Source organism: Schistocerca nitens, chromosome 2 (assembly GCF_023898315.1).
Source record: "Schistocerca nitens isolate TAMUIC-IGC-003100 chromosome 2, iqSchNite1.1, whole genome shotgun sequence".
In the NCBI taxonomy this organism is placed as follows: Eukaryota; Metazoa; Arthropoda; class Insecta; order Orthoptera; family Acrididae; genus Schistocerca; species Schistocerca nitens.
The window spans coordinates 403,160,807-403,175,374 of NC_064615.1; the positions used below are offsets into that span (position 1 = coordinate 403,160,807).

The following is a 14,568-nucleotide window of genomic DNA, read 5'->3' on the forward strand; positions in this document are numbered from 1 at the left end:
TCACGCCTACTAATTGCAGAAACGGATAGCCCTCAATGAATTCGTTGTTGCATCACTACATTCACGGAAAAGCCACTTCCTTTGTTTCCCATCGCTTCATTACACGCCAGAAGTGTTGTGTTTAAAAAACAAAAAGCAATTTAGTTTCATCCTTAGCTAATCCACGTCTAAGCAAAGATTGCTACAAGGTATCAATCGTTTACCAAATACCGCAAAATTAATCTGCATCTTCGAAATCAACCCGCTTTCCGGACACAGCTGAAATGTTGTCATGAACGAAACTTTATTTTTGTCTCTTTTGCGTGAAGAATGTATCTGCATACTCTGGATGAAAATTTGCACAGATATTCGATCGAGCTTTCCACGTCCTACGCGGAAGGAAAAGAAAAAGGAAGTATTACCTTTTAAGTGTCTTCTGTTACTCGGCGTCGAATGTCGAACGTGCTGATTGATGTTCGTTCTTGCAGTTCACTGACGTCCTGTTTGATCGTCGCGCACAACACACACGAGTGCATCCAGCTCTCTTAGAACATCTGACAGTCTGAGCTGTGGTCCTTCAGTTGCTCGGCGACAGACGACCGCGCGTGACAATGCTGCCGTATTTGCTAGCACAAAGGGCCCTCCTGGAAGGATGGAAAGTAAAGTGTGGCTTGCATTGCGGCTGCAAAAAGCACTCATTCCGCAGATCTCATTCGCGGTTTCAACAGCCGAGAAAGAGGGCTCGTTGGAGACGGAGAGGAGGGCCCGGAGGCGGCAACCCGGACTTGGCCCGCCATCTTCCGGAGGGAACGGTAAATTAACTCCAGCAGCGGCCGGCGCCGCGAGCCGTATGGTGGTGCTCGCACAAAATGCATCGCTTTTCTCGGCAGAGGAGCGTTGTTGCGACTATCTGCCATCTAACTCGACAGCCAATAGCTCTCTTGTAAGGAGACAGGTACATGGACGGCCACCATTCTGTTCGCCGATTGCGAAAACGTCAGGAGCTCTCGTTACATCTCGATAGCGCGAGGCACTACAAATTCTCGCCTGTGGCGCGACGAAAGCATACTTACCTGGCGTAGGGGATACCGTGATCATGAAGGCGGTTCCTCCGGGGTGAGGCTCTTCCATTGCACTTCGGTCGAGCTGACCCCCGCGATTACTCCAAATGTGAGTAACTCGGGCGCATAATTTTTGGTAGTCGGGACTTGCGTTCGCGCTGTCCCGGTGTTCATTTCAATTACAAACGCAGTATTGTGTGATAGCAGTCGGTAACTTGTGCGTCTGAGCGCTCGGCCAGCAACGTGTTTGGCAAGGGACTGCCAAACGCAGCAGCACTCGCGCTAGGCGCGTACCACGCGTCTGCGTCGACCTGGCGTCAAACCCAGAGCCAGAGCACACTGTCTGTTCGATAAGCGCGGGGGACGCGCACCAGTAGTAGCAGTAGCAGCGGCAGCCGCGAGATGGCACAAGCGGTCTAACTCTGGTACGACACCCCCATTAATGGTCGAACGGCGACTTTGGCTTTCTCTGTGCATCGGGGGAATGCGCGCCAAACGCAATTGGACGGCGCGGCATTCCCTGCACGCACGGCGACCGCGGTGGCGCGAGCCGGCGTACACGAGGCGTCGCCCAGCCGAACGCTGTGTCGCCTGTGGCCAGGTACATGAGGGGCCGGAAGCAAGCGTCTGCTGCACTTGAGGAGCTTGCGGGGATGTGAAATGACGTGGCCAACTGTACCGAAAACGGGGAGGAGAAATTCTGGGCAACAGCCACTTGTGCTCCCAGGCGGCCACACTGACAAGGGCCAGCGTCGCTTAAATTCGGTGATGGGACGAGAACCGCGGTAGGCTGTTTATTAGGCCACGACAGTGAGCGTTTACTTTCTGTAAGGAATGTCTTGTTGTGTTTCATGTGACAACTTTGCAGGCGACCGGGAAAAAAAAAAAAGAGGGATTGGAAATGAGCAGTTACAACACGGGGAGGACGGAAACCGGCCAAGGGCAATTCCAAACTTCGGCTTGGTGAGCGCAGAAAATTTCTTTCTTTCGTGGTAGCTGAGTGAGACAAGGGCGCCTGTACTCGGGGCTCTCAGGGAACGTAGAAAACGCAATGTTATCAGGTGTTTTTCTTGCAAGAAATCGAGTCAAAAAGTCTGTGTTACGCACGTCTTCTGTAACAGGTTGGGAACTTCAAATCTGTTTATGGCTACTTTACAAGCTCGCTATTCGTCTTCCAAAGTATTAAAAGTACACCATACCTCCTTGGAGTGAGAACAGATAGGTTTCGAATGGAGTGGAAATAACATAAAACTCTTCTCTCTCTCTCTCTCTCTCTCTCTATAACAAGTGTAAGTAAAAACACAATTTCTCCCTACTCACTGACAAAATATCCGAACACTGCCTACTGTAACACACATGGTTCTACATTGACAGACGCGTAATAGCGGCAGTTTCAGTAAATTACTCACGCCTACTAATTGCAGAAACGGATAGCCCTCAATGAATTCGTTGTTGCATCACTACATTCACGGAAAAGCCACTTCCTTTGTTTCCCATCGCTTCATTACACGCCAGAAGTGTTGTGTTTAAAAAACAAAAAGCAATTTAGTTTCATCCTTAGCTAATCCACGTCTAAGCAAAGATTGCTACAAGGTATCAATCGTTTACCAAATACCGCAAAATTAATCTGCATCTTCGAAATCAACCCGCTTTCCGGACACAGCTGAAATGTTGTCATGAACGAAACTTTATTTTTCTCTCTTTTGCGTGAAGAATGTATCTGCATACTCTGGATGAAAATTTGCACAGATATTCGATCGAGCTTTCCACGTCCTACGCGGAAGGAAAAGAAAAAGGAAGTATTACCTTTTAAGTGTCTTCTGTTACTCGGCGTCGAATGTCGAACGTGCTGATTGATGTTCGTTCTTGCAGTTCACTGACGTCCTGTTTGATCGTCGCGCACAACACACACGAGTGCATCCAGCTCTCTTAGAACATCTGACAGTCTGAGCTGTGGTCCTTCAGTTGCTCGGCGACAGACGACCGCGCGTGACAATGCTGCCGTATTTGCTAGCACAAAGGGCCCTCCTGGAAGGATGGAAAGTAAAGTGTGGCTTGCATTGCGGCTGCAAAAAGCACTCATTCCGCAGATCTCATTCGCGGTTTCAACAGCCGAGAAAGAGGGCTCGTTGGAGACGGAGAGGAGGGCCCGGAGGCGGCAACCCGGACTTGGCCCGCCATCTTCCGGAGGGAACGGTAAATTAACTCCAGCAGCGGCCGGCGCCGCGAGCCGTATGGTGGTGCTCGCACAAAATGCATCGCTTTTCTCGGCAGAGGAGCGTTGTTGCGACTATCTGCCATCTAACTCGACAGCCAATAGCTCTCTTGTAAGGAGACAGGTACATGGACGGCCACCATTCTGTTCGCCGATTGCGAAAACGTCAGGAGCTCTCGTTACATCTCGATAGCGCGAGGCACTACAAATTCTCGCCTGTGGCGCGACGAAAGCATACTTACCTGGCGTAGGGGATACCGTGATCATGAAGGCGGTTCCTCCGGGGTGAGGCTCTTCCATTGCACTTCGGTCGAGCTGACCCCCGCGATTACTCCAAATGTGAGTAACTCGGGCGCATAATTTTTGGTAGTCGGGACTTGCGTTCGCGCTGTCCCGGTGTTCATTTCAATTACAAACGCAGTATTGTGTGATAGCAGTCGGTAACTTGTGCGTCTGAGCGCTCGGCCAGCAACGTGTTTGGCAAGGGACTGCCAAACGCAGCAGCACTCGCGCTAGGCGCGTACCACGCGTCTGCGTCGACCTGGCGTCAAACCCAGAGCCAGAGCACACTGTCTGTTCGATAAGCGCGGGGGACGCGCACCAGTAGTAGCAGTAGCAGCGGCAGCCGCGAGATGGCACAAGCGGTCTAACTCTGGTACGACACCCCCATTAATGGTCGAACGGCGACTTTTGGCTTTCTCTGTGCATCGGGGGAATGCGCGCCAAACGCAATTGGACGGCGCGGCATTCCCTGCACGCACGGCGACCGCGGTGGCGCGAGCCGGCGTACACGAGGCGTCGCCCAGCCGAACGCTGTGTCGCCTGTGGCCAGGTACATGAGGGGCCGGAAGCAAGCGTCTGCTGCACTTGAGGAGCTTGCGGGGATGTGAAATGACGTGGCCAACTGTACCGAAAACGGGGAGGAGAAATTCTGGGCAACAGCCACTTGTGCTCCCAGGCGGCCACACTGACAAGGGCCAGCGTCGCTTAAATTCGGTGATGGGACGAGAACCGCGGTAGGCTGTTTATTAGGCCACGACAGTGAGCGTTTACTTTCTGTAAGGAATGTCTTGTTGTGTTTCATGTGACAACTTTGCAGGCGACCGGGAAAAAAAAAAAAAGAGGGATTGGAAATGAGCAGTTACAACACGGGGAGGACGGAAACCGGCCAAGGGCAATTCCAAACTTCGGCTTGGTGAGCGCAGAAAATTTCTTTCTTTCGTGGTAGCTGAGTGAGACAAGGGCGCCTGTACTCGGGGCTCTCAGGGAACGTAGAAAACGCAATGTTATCAGGTGTTTTTCTTGCAAGAAATCGAGTCAAAAAGTCTGTGTTACGCACGTCTTCTGTAACAGGTTGGGAACTTCAAATCTGTTTATGGCTACTTTACAAGCTCGCTATTCGTCTTCCAAAGTATTAAAAGTACACCATACCTCCTTGGAGTGAGAACAGATAGGTTTCGAATGGAGTGGAAATAACATAAAACTCTTCTCTCTCTCTCTCTCTCTCTCTCTCTATAACAAGTGTAAGTAAAAACACAATTTCTCCCTACTCACTGACAAAATATCCGAACACTGCCTACTGTAACACACATGGTTCTACATTGACAGACGCGTAATAGCGGCAGTTTCAGTAAATTACTCACGCCTACTAATTGCAGAAACGGATAGCCCTCAATGAATTCGTTGTTGCATCACTACATTCACGGAAAAGCCACTTCCTTTGTTTCCCATCGCTTCATTACACGCCAGAAGTGTTGTGTTTAAAAAACAAAAAGCAATTTAGTTTCATCCTTAGCTAATCCACGTCTAAGCAAAGATTGCTACAAGGTATCAATCGCTTACCAAATACCGCAAAATTAATCTGCACCTTCGAAATCAACCCGCTTTCCGGACACAGCTGAAATGTTGTCATGAACGAAACTTTATTTTTGTCTCTTTTGCGTGAAGAATGTATCTGCATATTCTGGATGAAAATTTGCACAGATATTCGATCGAGCTTTCCACGTCCTACGCGGAAGGAAAAGAAAAAGGAAGTGTTACCTTTTAAGTGTCTTCTGTTACTCGGCGTCGAATGTCGAACGTGCTGATTGATGTTCGTTCTTGCAGTTCACTGACGTCCTGTTTGATCGTCGCGCACAACACACACGAGTGCATCCAGCTCTCTTAGAACATCTGACAGTCTGAGCTGTGGTCCTTCAGTTGCTCGGCGACAGACGACCGCGCGTGACAATGCTGCCGTATTTGCTAGCACTAAGGGCCCTCCTGGAAGGATGGAAAGTAAAGTGTGGCTTGCATTGCGGCTGCAAAAAGCACTCATTCCGCAGATCTCATTCGCGGTTTCAACAGCCGAGAAAGAGGGCTCGTTGGAGACGGAGAGGAGGGCCCGGAGGCGGCAACCCGGACTTGGCCCGCCATCTTCCGGAGGGAACGGTAAATTAACTCCAGCAGCGGCCGGCGCCGCGAGCCGTATGGTGGTGCTCGCACAAAATGCATCGCTTTTCTCGGCAGAGGAGCGTTGTTGCGACTATCTGCCATCTAACTCGACAGCCAATAGCTCTCTTGTAAGGAGACAGGTACATGGACGGCCACCATTCTGTTCGCCGATTGCGAAAACGTCAGGAGCTCTCGTTACATCTCGATAGCGCGAGGCACTACAAATTCTCGCCTGTGGCGCGACGAAAGCATACTTACCTGGCGTAGGGGATACCGTGATCATGAAGGCGGTTCCTCCGGGGTGAGGCTCTTCCATTGCACTTCGGTCGAGCTGACCCCCGCGATTACTCCAAATGTGAGTAACTCGGGCGCATAATTTTTGGTAGTCGGGACTTGCGTTCGCGCTGTCCCGGTGTTCATTTCAATTACAAACGCAGTATTGTGTGATAGCAGTCGGTAACTTGTGCGTCTGAGCGCTCGGCCAGCAACGTGTTTGGCAACGGACTGCCAAACGCAGCAGCACTCGCGCTAGGCGCGTACCACGCGTCTGCGTCGACCTGGCGTCAAACCCAGAGCCAGAGCACACTGTCTGTTCGATAAGCGCGGGGGACGCGCACCAGTAGTAGCAGTAGCAGCGGCAGCCGCGAGATGGCACAAGCGGTCTAACTCTGGTACGACACCCCCATTAATGGTCGAACGGCGACTTTTGGCTTTCTCTGTGCATCGGGGGAATGCGCGCCAAACGCAATTGGACGGCGCGGCATTCCCTGCACGCACGGCGACCGCGGTGGCGCGAGCCGGCGTACACGAGGCGTCGCCCAGCCGAACGCTGTGTCGCCTGTGGCCAGGTACATGAGGGGCCGGAAGCAAGCGTCTGCTGCACTTGAGGAGCTTGCGGGGATGTGAAATGACGTGGCCAACTGTACCGAAAACGGGGAGGAGAAATTCTGGGCAACAGCCACTTGTGCTCCCAGGCGGCCACACTGACAAGGGCCAGCGTCGCTTAAATTCGGTGATGGGACGAGAACCGCGGTAGGCTGTTTATTAGGCCACGACAGTGAGCGTTTACTTTCTGTAAGGAATGTCTTGTTGTGTTTCATGTGACAACTTTGCAGGCGACCGGGAAAAAAAAAAAAAGAGGGATTGGAAATGAGCAGTTACAACACGGGGAGGACGGAAACCGGCCAAGGGCAATTCCAAACTTCGGCTTGGTGAGCGCAGAAAATTTCTTTCTTTCGTGGTAGCTGAGTGAGACAAGGGCGCCTGTACTCGGGGCTCTCAGGGAAAGTAGAAAACGCAATGTTATCAGGTGTTTTTCTTGCAAGAAATCGAGTCAAAAAGTCTGTGTTACGCACGTCTTCTGTAACAGGTTGGGAACTTCAAATCTGTTTATGGCTACTTTACAAGCTCGCTATTCGTCTTCCAAAGTATTAAAAGTACACCATACCTCCTTGGAGTGAGAACAGATAGGTTTCGAATGGAGTGGAAATAACATAAAACTCTTCTCTCTCTCTCTCTATAACAAGTGTAAGTAAAAACACAATTTCTCCCTACTCACTGACAAAATATCCGAACACTGCCTACTGTAACACACATGGTTCTACATTGACAGACGCGTAATAGCGGCAGTTTCAGTAAATTACTCACGCCTACTAATTGCAGAAACGGATAGCCCTCAATGAATTCGTTGTTGCATCACTACATTCACGGAAAAGCCACTTCCTTGTTTCCCATCGCTTCATTACACGCCAGAAGTGTTGTGTTTAAAAAACAAAAAGCAATTTAGTTTTATCCTTAGCTAATCCACGTCTAAGCAAAGATTGCTACAAGGTATCAATCGCTTACCAAATACCGCAAAATTAATCTGCACCTTCGAAATCAACCCGCTTTCCGGACACAGCTGAAATGTTGTCATGAACGAAACTTTATTTTTGTCTCTTTTGCGTGAAGAATGTATCTGCATATTCTGGATGAAAATTTGCACAGATATTCGATCGAGCTTTCCACGTCCTACGCGGAAGGAAAAGAAAAAGGAAGTGTTACCTTTTAAGTGTCTTCTGTTACTCGGCGTCGAATGTCGAACGTGCTGATTGATGTTCGTTCTTGCAGTTCACTGACGTCCTGTTTGATCGTCGCGCACAACACACACGAGTGCATCCAGTTCTCTTAGAACATCTGACAGTCTGAGCTGTGGTCCTTCAGTTGCTCGGCGACAGACGACCGCGCGTGACAATGCTGCCGTATTTGCTAGCACTAAGGGCCCTCCTGGAAGGATGGAAAGTAAAGTGTGGCTTGCATTGCGGCTGCAAAAAGCACTCATTCCGCAGATCTCATTCGCGGTTTCAACAGCCGAGAAAGAGGGCTCGTTGGAGACGGAGAGGAGGGCCCGGAGGCGGCAACCCGGACTTGGCCCGCCATCTTCCGGAGGGAACGGTAAATTAACTCCAGCAGCGGCCGGCGCCGCGAGCCGTATGGTGGTGCTCGCACAAAATGCATCGCTTTTCTCGGCAGAGGAGCGTTGTTGCGACTATCTGCCATCTAACTCGACAGCCAATAGCTCTCTTGTAAGGAGACAGGTACATGGACGGCCACCATTCTGTTCGCCGATTGCGAAAACGTCAGGAGCTCTCGTTACATCTCGATAGCGCGAGGCACTACAAATTCTCGCCTGTGGCGCGACGAAAGCATACTTACCTGGCGTAGGGGATACCGTGATCATGAAGGCGGTTCCTCCGGGGTGAGGCTCTTCCATTGCACTTCGGTCGAGCTGACCCCCGCGATTACTCCAAATGTGAGTAACTCGGGCGCATAATTTTTGGTAGTCGGGACTTGCGTTCGCGCTGTCCCGGTGTTCATTTCAATTACAAACGCAGTATTGTGTGATAGCAGTCGGTAACTTGTGCGTCTGAGCGCTCGGCCAGCAACGTGTTTGGCAAGGGACTGCCAAACGCAGCAGCACTCGCGCTAGGCGCGTACCACGCGTCTGCGTCGACCTGGCGTCAAACCCAGAGCCAGAGCACACTGTCTGTTCGATAAGCGCGGGGGACGCGCACCAGTAGTAGCAGTAGCAGCGGCAGCCGCGAGATGGCACAAGCGGTCTAACTCTGGTACGACACCCCCATTAATGGTCGAACGGCGACTTTTGGCTTTCTCTGTGCATCGGGGGAATGCGCGCCAAACGCAATTGGACGGCGCGGCATTCCCTGCACGCACGGCGACCGCGGTGGCGCGAGCCGGCGTACACGAGGCGTCGCCCAGCCGAACGCTGTGTCGCCTGTGGCCAGGTACATGAGGGGCCGGAAGCAAGCGTCTGCTGCACTTGAGGAGCTTGCGGGGATGTGAAATGACGTGGCCAACTGTACCGAAAACGGGGAGGAGAAATTCTGGGCAACAGCCACTTGTGCTCCCAGGCGGCCACACTGACAAGGGCCAGCGTCGCTTAAATTCGGTGATGGGACGAGAACCGCGGTAGGCTGTTTATTAGGCCACGACAGTGAGCGTTTACTTTCTGTAAGGAATGTCTTGTTGTGTTTCATGTGACAACTTTGCAGGCGACCGGGGGGGGAAAAAAAAAGAAGGATTGGAAATGAGCAGTTACAACACGGGGAGGACGGAAACCGGCCAAGGGCAATTCCAAACTTCGGCTTGGTGAGCGCAGAAAATTTCTTTCTTTCGTGGTAGCTGAGTGAGACAAGGGCGCCTGTACTCGGGGCTCTCAGGGAAAGTAGAAAACGCAATGTTATCAGGTGTTTTTCTTGCAAGAAATCGAGTCAAAAAGTCTGTGTTACGCACGTCTTCTGTAACAGGTTGGGAACTTCAAATCTGTTTATGGCTACTTTACAAGCTCGCTATTCGTCTTCCAAAGTATTAAAAGTACACCATACCTCCTTGGAGTGAGAACAGATAGGTTTCGAATGGAGTGGAAATAACATAAAACTCTTCTTTCTCTCTCTCTCTCTCTATAACAAGTGTAATTAAAAACACAATTTCTCCCTACTCACTGACAAAATATCCGAACACTGCCTACTGTAACACACATGGTTCTACATTGACAGACGCGTAATAGCGGCAGTTTCAGTAAATTACTCACGCCTACTAATTGCAGAAACGGATAGCCCTCAATGAATTCGTTGTTGCATCACTACATTCACGGAAAAGCCACTTCCTTGTTTCCCATCGCTTCATTACACGCCAGAAGTGTTGTGTTTAAAAAACAAAAAGCAATTTAGTTTTATCCTTAGCTAATCCACGTCTAAGCAAAGATTGCTACAAGGTATCAATCGCTTACCAAATACCGCAAAATTAATCTGCACCTTCGAAATCAACCCGCTTTCCGGACACAGCTGAAATGTTGTCATGAACGAAACTTTATTTTTGTCTCTTTTGCGTGAAGAATGTATCTGCATATTCTGGATGAAAATTTGCACAGATATTCGATCGAGCTTTCCACGTCCTACGCGGAAGGAAAAGAAAAAGGAAGTGTTACCTTTTAAGTGTCTTCTGTTACTCGGCGTCGAATGTCGAACGTGCTGATTGATGTTCGTTCTTGCAGTTCACTGACGTCCTGTTTGATCGTCGCGCACAACACACACGAGTGCATCCAGCTCTCTTAGAACATCTGACAGTCTGAGCTGTGGTCCTTCAGTTGCTCGGCGACAGACGACCGCGCGTGACAATGCTGCCGTATTTGCTAGCACTAAGGGCCCTCCTGGAAGGATGGAAAGTAAAGTGTGGCTTGCATTGCGGCTGCAAAAAGCACTCATTCCGCAGATCTCATTCGCGGTTTCAACAGCCGAGAAAGAGGGCTCGTTGGAGACGGAGAGGAGGGCCCGGAGGCGGCAACCCGGACTTGGCCCGCCATCTTCCGGAGGGAACGGTAAATTAACTCCAGCAGCGGCCGGCGCCGCGAGCCGTATGGTGGTGCTCGCACAAAATGCATCGCTTTTCTCGGCAGAGGAGCGTTGTTGCGACTATCTGCCATCTAACTCGACAGCCAATAGCTCTCTTGTAAGGAGACAGGTACATGGACGGCCACCATTCTGTTCGCCGATTGCGAAAACGTCAGGAGCTCTCGTTACATCTCGATAGCGCGAGGCACTACAAATTCTCGCCTGTGGCGCGACGAAAGCATACTTACCTGGCGTAGGGGATACCGTGATCATGAAGGCGGTTCCTCCGGGGTGAGGCTCTTCCATTGCACTTCGGTCGAGCTGACCCCCGCGATTACTCCAAATGTGAGTAACTCGGGCGCATAATTTTTGGTAGTCGGGACTTGCGTTCGCGCTGTCCCGGTGTTCATTTCAATTACAAACGCAGTATTGTGTGATAGCAGTCGGTAACTTGTGCGTCTGAGCGCTCGGCCAGCAACGTGTTTGGCAAGGGACTGCCAAACGCAGCAGCACTCGCGCTAGGCGCGTACCACGCGTCTGCGTCGACCTGGCGTCAAACCCAGAGCCAGAGCACACTGTCTGTTCGATAAGCGCGGGGGACGCGCACCAGTAGTAGCAGTAGCAGCGGCAGCCGCGAGATGGCACAAGCGGTCTAACTCTGGTACGACACCCCCATTAATGGTCGAACGGCGACTTTTGGCTTTCTCTGTGCATCGGGGGAATGCGCGCCAAACGCAATTGGACGGCGCGGCATTCCCTGCACGCACGGCGACCGCGGTGGCGCGAGCCGGCGTACACGAGGCGTCGCCCAGCCGAACGCTGTGTCGCCTGTGGCCAGGTACATGAGGGGCCGGAAGCAAGCGTCTGCTGCACTTGAGGAGCTTGCGGGGATGTGAAATGACGTGGCCAACTGTACCGAAAACGGGGAGGAGAAATTCTGGGCAACAGCCACTTGTGCTCCCAGGCGGCCACACTGACAAGGGCCAGCGTCGCTTAAATTCGGTGATGGGACGAGAACCGCGGTAGGCTGTTTATTAGGCCACGACAGTGAGCGTTTACTTTCTGTAAGGAATGTCTTGTTGTGTTTCATGTGACAACTTTGCAGGCGACCGGGGGGGGGAAAAAAAAAAGAAGGATTGGAAATGAGCAGTTACAACACGGGGAGGACGGAAACCGGCCAAGGGCAATTCCAAACTTCGGCTTGGTGAGCGCAGAAAATTTCTTTCTTTCGTGGTAGCTGAGTGAGACAAGGGCGCCTGTACTCGGGGCTCTCAGGGAAAGTAGAAAACGCAATGTTATCAGGTGTTTTTCTTGCAAGAAATCGAGTCAAAAAGTCTGTGTTACGCACGTCTTCTGTAACAGGTTGGGAACTTCAAATCTGTTTATGGCTACTTTACAAGCTCGCTATTCGTCTTCCAAAGTATTAAAAGTACACCATACCTCCTTGGAGTGAGAACAGATAGGTTTCGAATGGAGTGGAAATAACATAAAACTCTTCTTTCTCTCTCTCTCTCTCTATAACAAGTGTAATTAAAAACACAATTTCTCCCTACTCACTGACAAAATATCCGAACACTGCCTACTGTAACACACATGGTTCTACATTGACAGACGCGTAATAGCGGCAGTTTCAGTAAATTACTCACGCCTACTAATTGCAGAAACGGATAGCCCTCAATGAATTCGTTGTTGCATCACTACATTCACGGAAAAGCCACTTCCTTGTTTCCCATCGCTTCATTACACGCCAGAAGTGTTGTGTTTAAAAAACAAAAAGCAATTTAGTTTTATCCTTAGCTAATCCACGTCTAAGCAAAGATTGCTACAAGGTATCAATCGCTTACCAAATACCGCAAAATTAATCTGCACCTTCGAAATCAACCCGCTTTCCGGACACAGCTGAAATGTTGTCATGAACGAAACTTTATTTTTGTCTCTTTTGCGTGAAGAATGTATCTGCATATTCTGGATGAAAATTTGCACAGATATTCGATCGAGCTTTCCACGTCCTACGCGGAAGGAAAAGAAAAAGGAAGTGTTACCTTTTAAGTGTCTTCTGTTACTCGGCGTCGAATGTCGAACGTGCTGATTGATGTTCGTTCTTGCAGTTCACTGACGTCCTGTTTGATCGTCGCGCACAACACACACGAGTGCATCCAGCTCTCTTAGAACATCTGACAGTCTGAGCTGTGGTCCTTCAGTTGCTCGGCGACAGACGACCGCGCGTGACAATGCTGCCGTATTTGCTAGCACTAAGGGCCCTCCTGGAAGGATGGAAAGTAAAGTGTGGCTTGCATTGCGGCTGCAAAAAGCACTCATTCCGCAGATCTCATTCGCGGTTTCAACAGCCGAGAAAGAGGGCTCGTTGGAGACGGAGAGGAGGGCCCGGAGGCGGCAACCCGGACTTGGCCCGCCATCTTCCGGAGGGAACGGTAAATTAACTCCAGCAGCGGCCGGCGCCGCGAGCCGTATGGTGGTGCTCGCACAAAATGCATCGCTTTTCTCGGCAGAGGAGCGTTGTTGCGACTATCTGCCATCTAACTCGACAGCCAATAGCTCTCTTGTAAGGAGACAGGTACATGGACGGCCACCATTCTGTTCGCCGATTGCGAAAACGTCAGGAGCTCTCGTTACATCTCGATAGCGCGAGGCACTACAAATTCTCGCCTGTGGCGCGACGAATGCATACTTACCTGGCGTAGGGGATACCGTGATCATGAAGGCGGTTCCTCCGGGGTGAGGCTCTTCCATTGCACTTCGGTCGAGCTGACCCCCGCGATTACTCCAAATGTGAGTAACTCGGGCGCATAATTTTTGGTAGTCGGGACTTGCGTTCGCGCTGTCCCGGTGTTCATTTCAATTACAAACGCAGTATTGTGTGATAGCAGTCGGTAACTTGTGCGTCTGAGCGCTCGGCCAGCAACGTGTTTGGCAAGGGACTGCCAAACGCAGCAGCACTCGCGCTAGGCGCGTACCACGCGTCTGCGTCGACCTGGCGTCAAACCCAGAGCCAGAGCACACTGTCTGTTCGATAAGCGCGGGGGACGCGCACCAGTAGTAGCAGTAGCAGCGGCAGCCGCGAGATGGCACAAGCGGTCTAACTCTGGTACGACACCCCCATTAATGGTCGAACGGCGACTTTGGCTTTCTCTGTGCATCGGGGGAATGCGCGCCAAACGCAATTGGACGGCGCGGCATTCCCTGCACGCACGGCGACCGCGGTGGCGCGAGCCGGCGTACACGAGGCGTCGCCCAGCCGAACGCTGTGTCGCCTGTGGCCAGGTACATGAGGGGCCGGAAGCAAGCGTCTGCTGCACTTGAGGAGCTTGCGGGGATGTGAAATGACGTGGCCAACTGTACCGAAAACGGGGAGGAGAAATTCTGGGCAACAGCCACTTGTGCTCCCAGGCGGCCACACTGACAAGGGCCAGCGTCGCTTAAATTCGGTGATGGGACGAGAACCGCGGTAGGCTGTTTATTAGGCCACGACAGTGAGCGTTTACTTTCTGTAAGGAATGTCTTGTTGTGTTTCATGTGACAACTTTGCAGGCGACCGGGGGGAAAAAAAAAGAAGGATTGGAAATGAGCAGTTACAACACGGGGAGGACGGAAACCGGCCAAGGGCAATTCCAAACTTCGGCTTGGTGAGCGCAGAAAATTTCTTTCTTTCGTGGTAGCTGAGTGAGACAAGGGCGCCTGTACTCGGGGCTCTCTGGGAAAGTAGAAAACGCAATGTTATCAGGTGTTTTTCTTGCAAGAAATCGAGTCAAAAAGTCTGTGTTACGCACGTCTTTAACAGGTTGGGAACTTCAAATCTGTTTATGGCTACTTTACAAGCTCGCTATTCGTCTTCCAAAGTATTAAAAGTACACCATACCTCCTTGGAGTGAGAACAGATAGGTTTCGAATGGAGTGGAAATAACATAAAACTCTTCTTTCTCTCTCTCTCTCTCTATAACAAGTGTAATTAAAAACACAATTTCTCCCTACT

The 14,568-nt window shown here is 51.0% G+C and overlaps 6 non-coding genes across 6 annotated transcripts; all 6 read left to right on the forward strand.

The window, feature by feature from the left end:
- Positions 1-1,044: 1,044 nt before the first annotated feature.
- Positions 1,045-1,207, forward strand: LOC126237633 (U1 spliceosomal RNA). The gene has a single exon (XR_007545114.1). It is a non-coding gene; the product is annotated as a U1 spliceosomal RNA (small nuclear RNA).
- Positions 1,208-3,489: 2,282 nt separating this feature from the next.
- On the forward strand, positions 3,490-3,652 carry LOC126237634 (U1 spliceosomal RNA). The gene has a single exon (XR_007545115.1). It is a non-coding gene; the product is annotated as a U1 spliceosomal RNA (small nuclear RNA).
- Positions 3,653-5,938: 2,286 nt separating this feature from the next.
- LOC126237635 (U1 spliceosomal RNA) lies at positions 5,939-6,101 on the forward strand. The gene has a single exon (XR_007545116.1). It is a non-coding gene; the product is annotated as a U1 spliceosomal RNA (small nuclear RNA).
- Positions 6,102-8,374: 2,273 nt separating this feature from the next.
- LOC126237636 (U1 spliceosomal RNA) lies at positions 8,375-8,537 on the forward strand. The gene has a single exon (XR_007545117.1). It is a non-coding gene; the product is annotated as a U1 spliceosomal RNA (small nuclear RNA).
- Positions 8,538-10,817: 2,280 nt separating this feature from the next.
- LOC126237637 (U1 spliceosomal RNA) lies at positions 10,818-10,980 on the forward strand. Its single transcript, XR_007545118.1, has one exon. It is a non-coding gene; the product is annotated as a U1 spliceosomal RNA (small nuclear RNA).
- A 2,282-nt stretch (positions 10,981-13,262) lies between these two features.
- On the forward strand, positions 13,263-13,425 carry LOC126237638 (U1 spliceosomal RNA). The gene has a single exon (XR_007545119.1). It is a non-coding gene; the product is annotated as a U1 spliceosomal RNA (small nuclear RNA).
- The last annotated feature ends 1,143 nt before the right edge of the window (positions 13,426-14,568 follow it).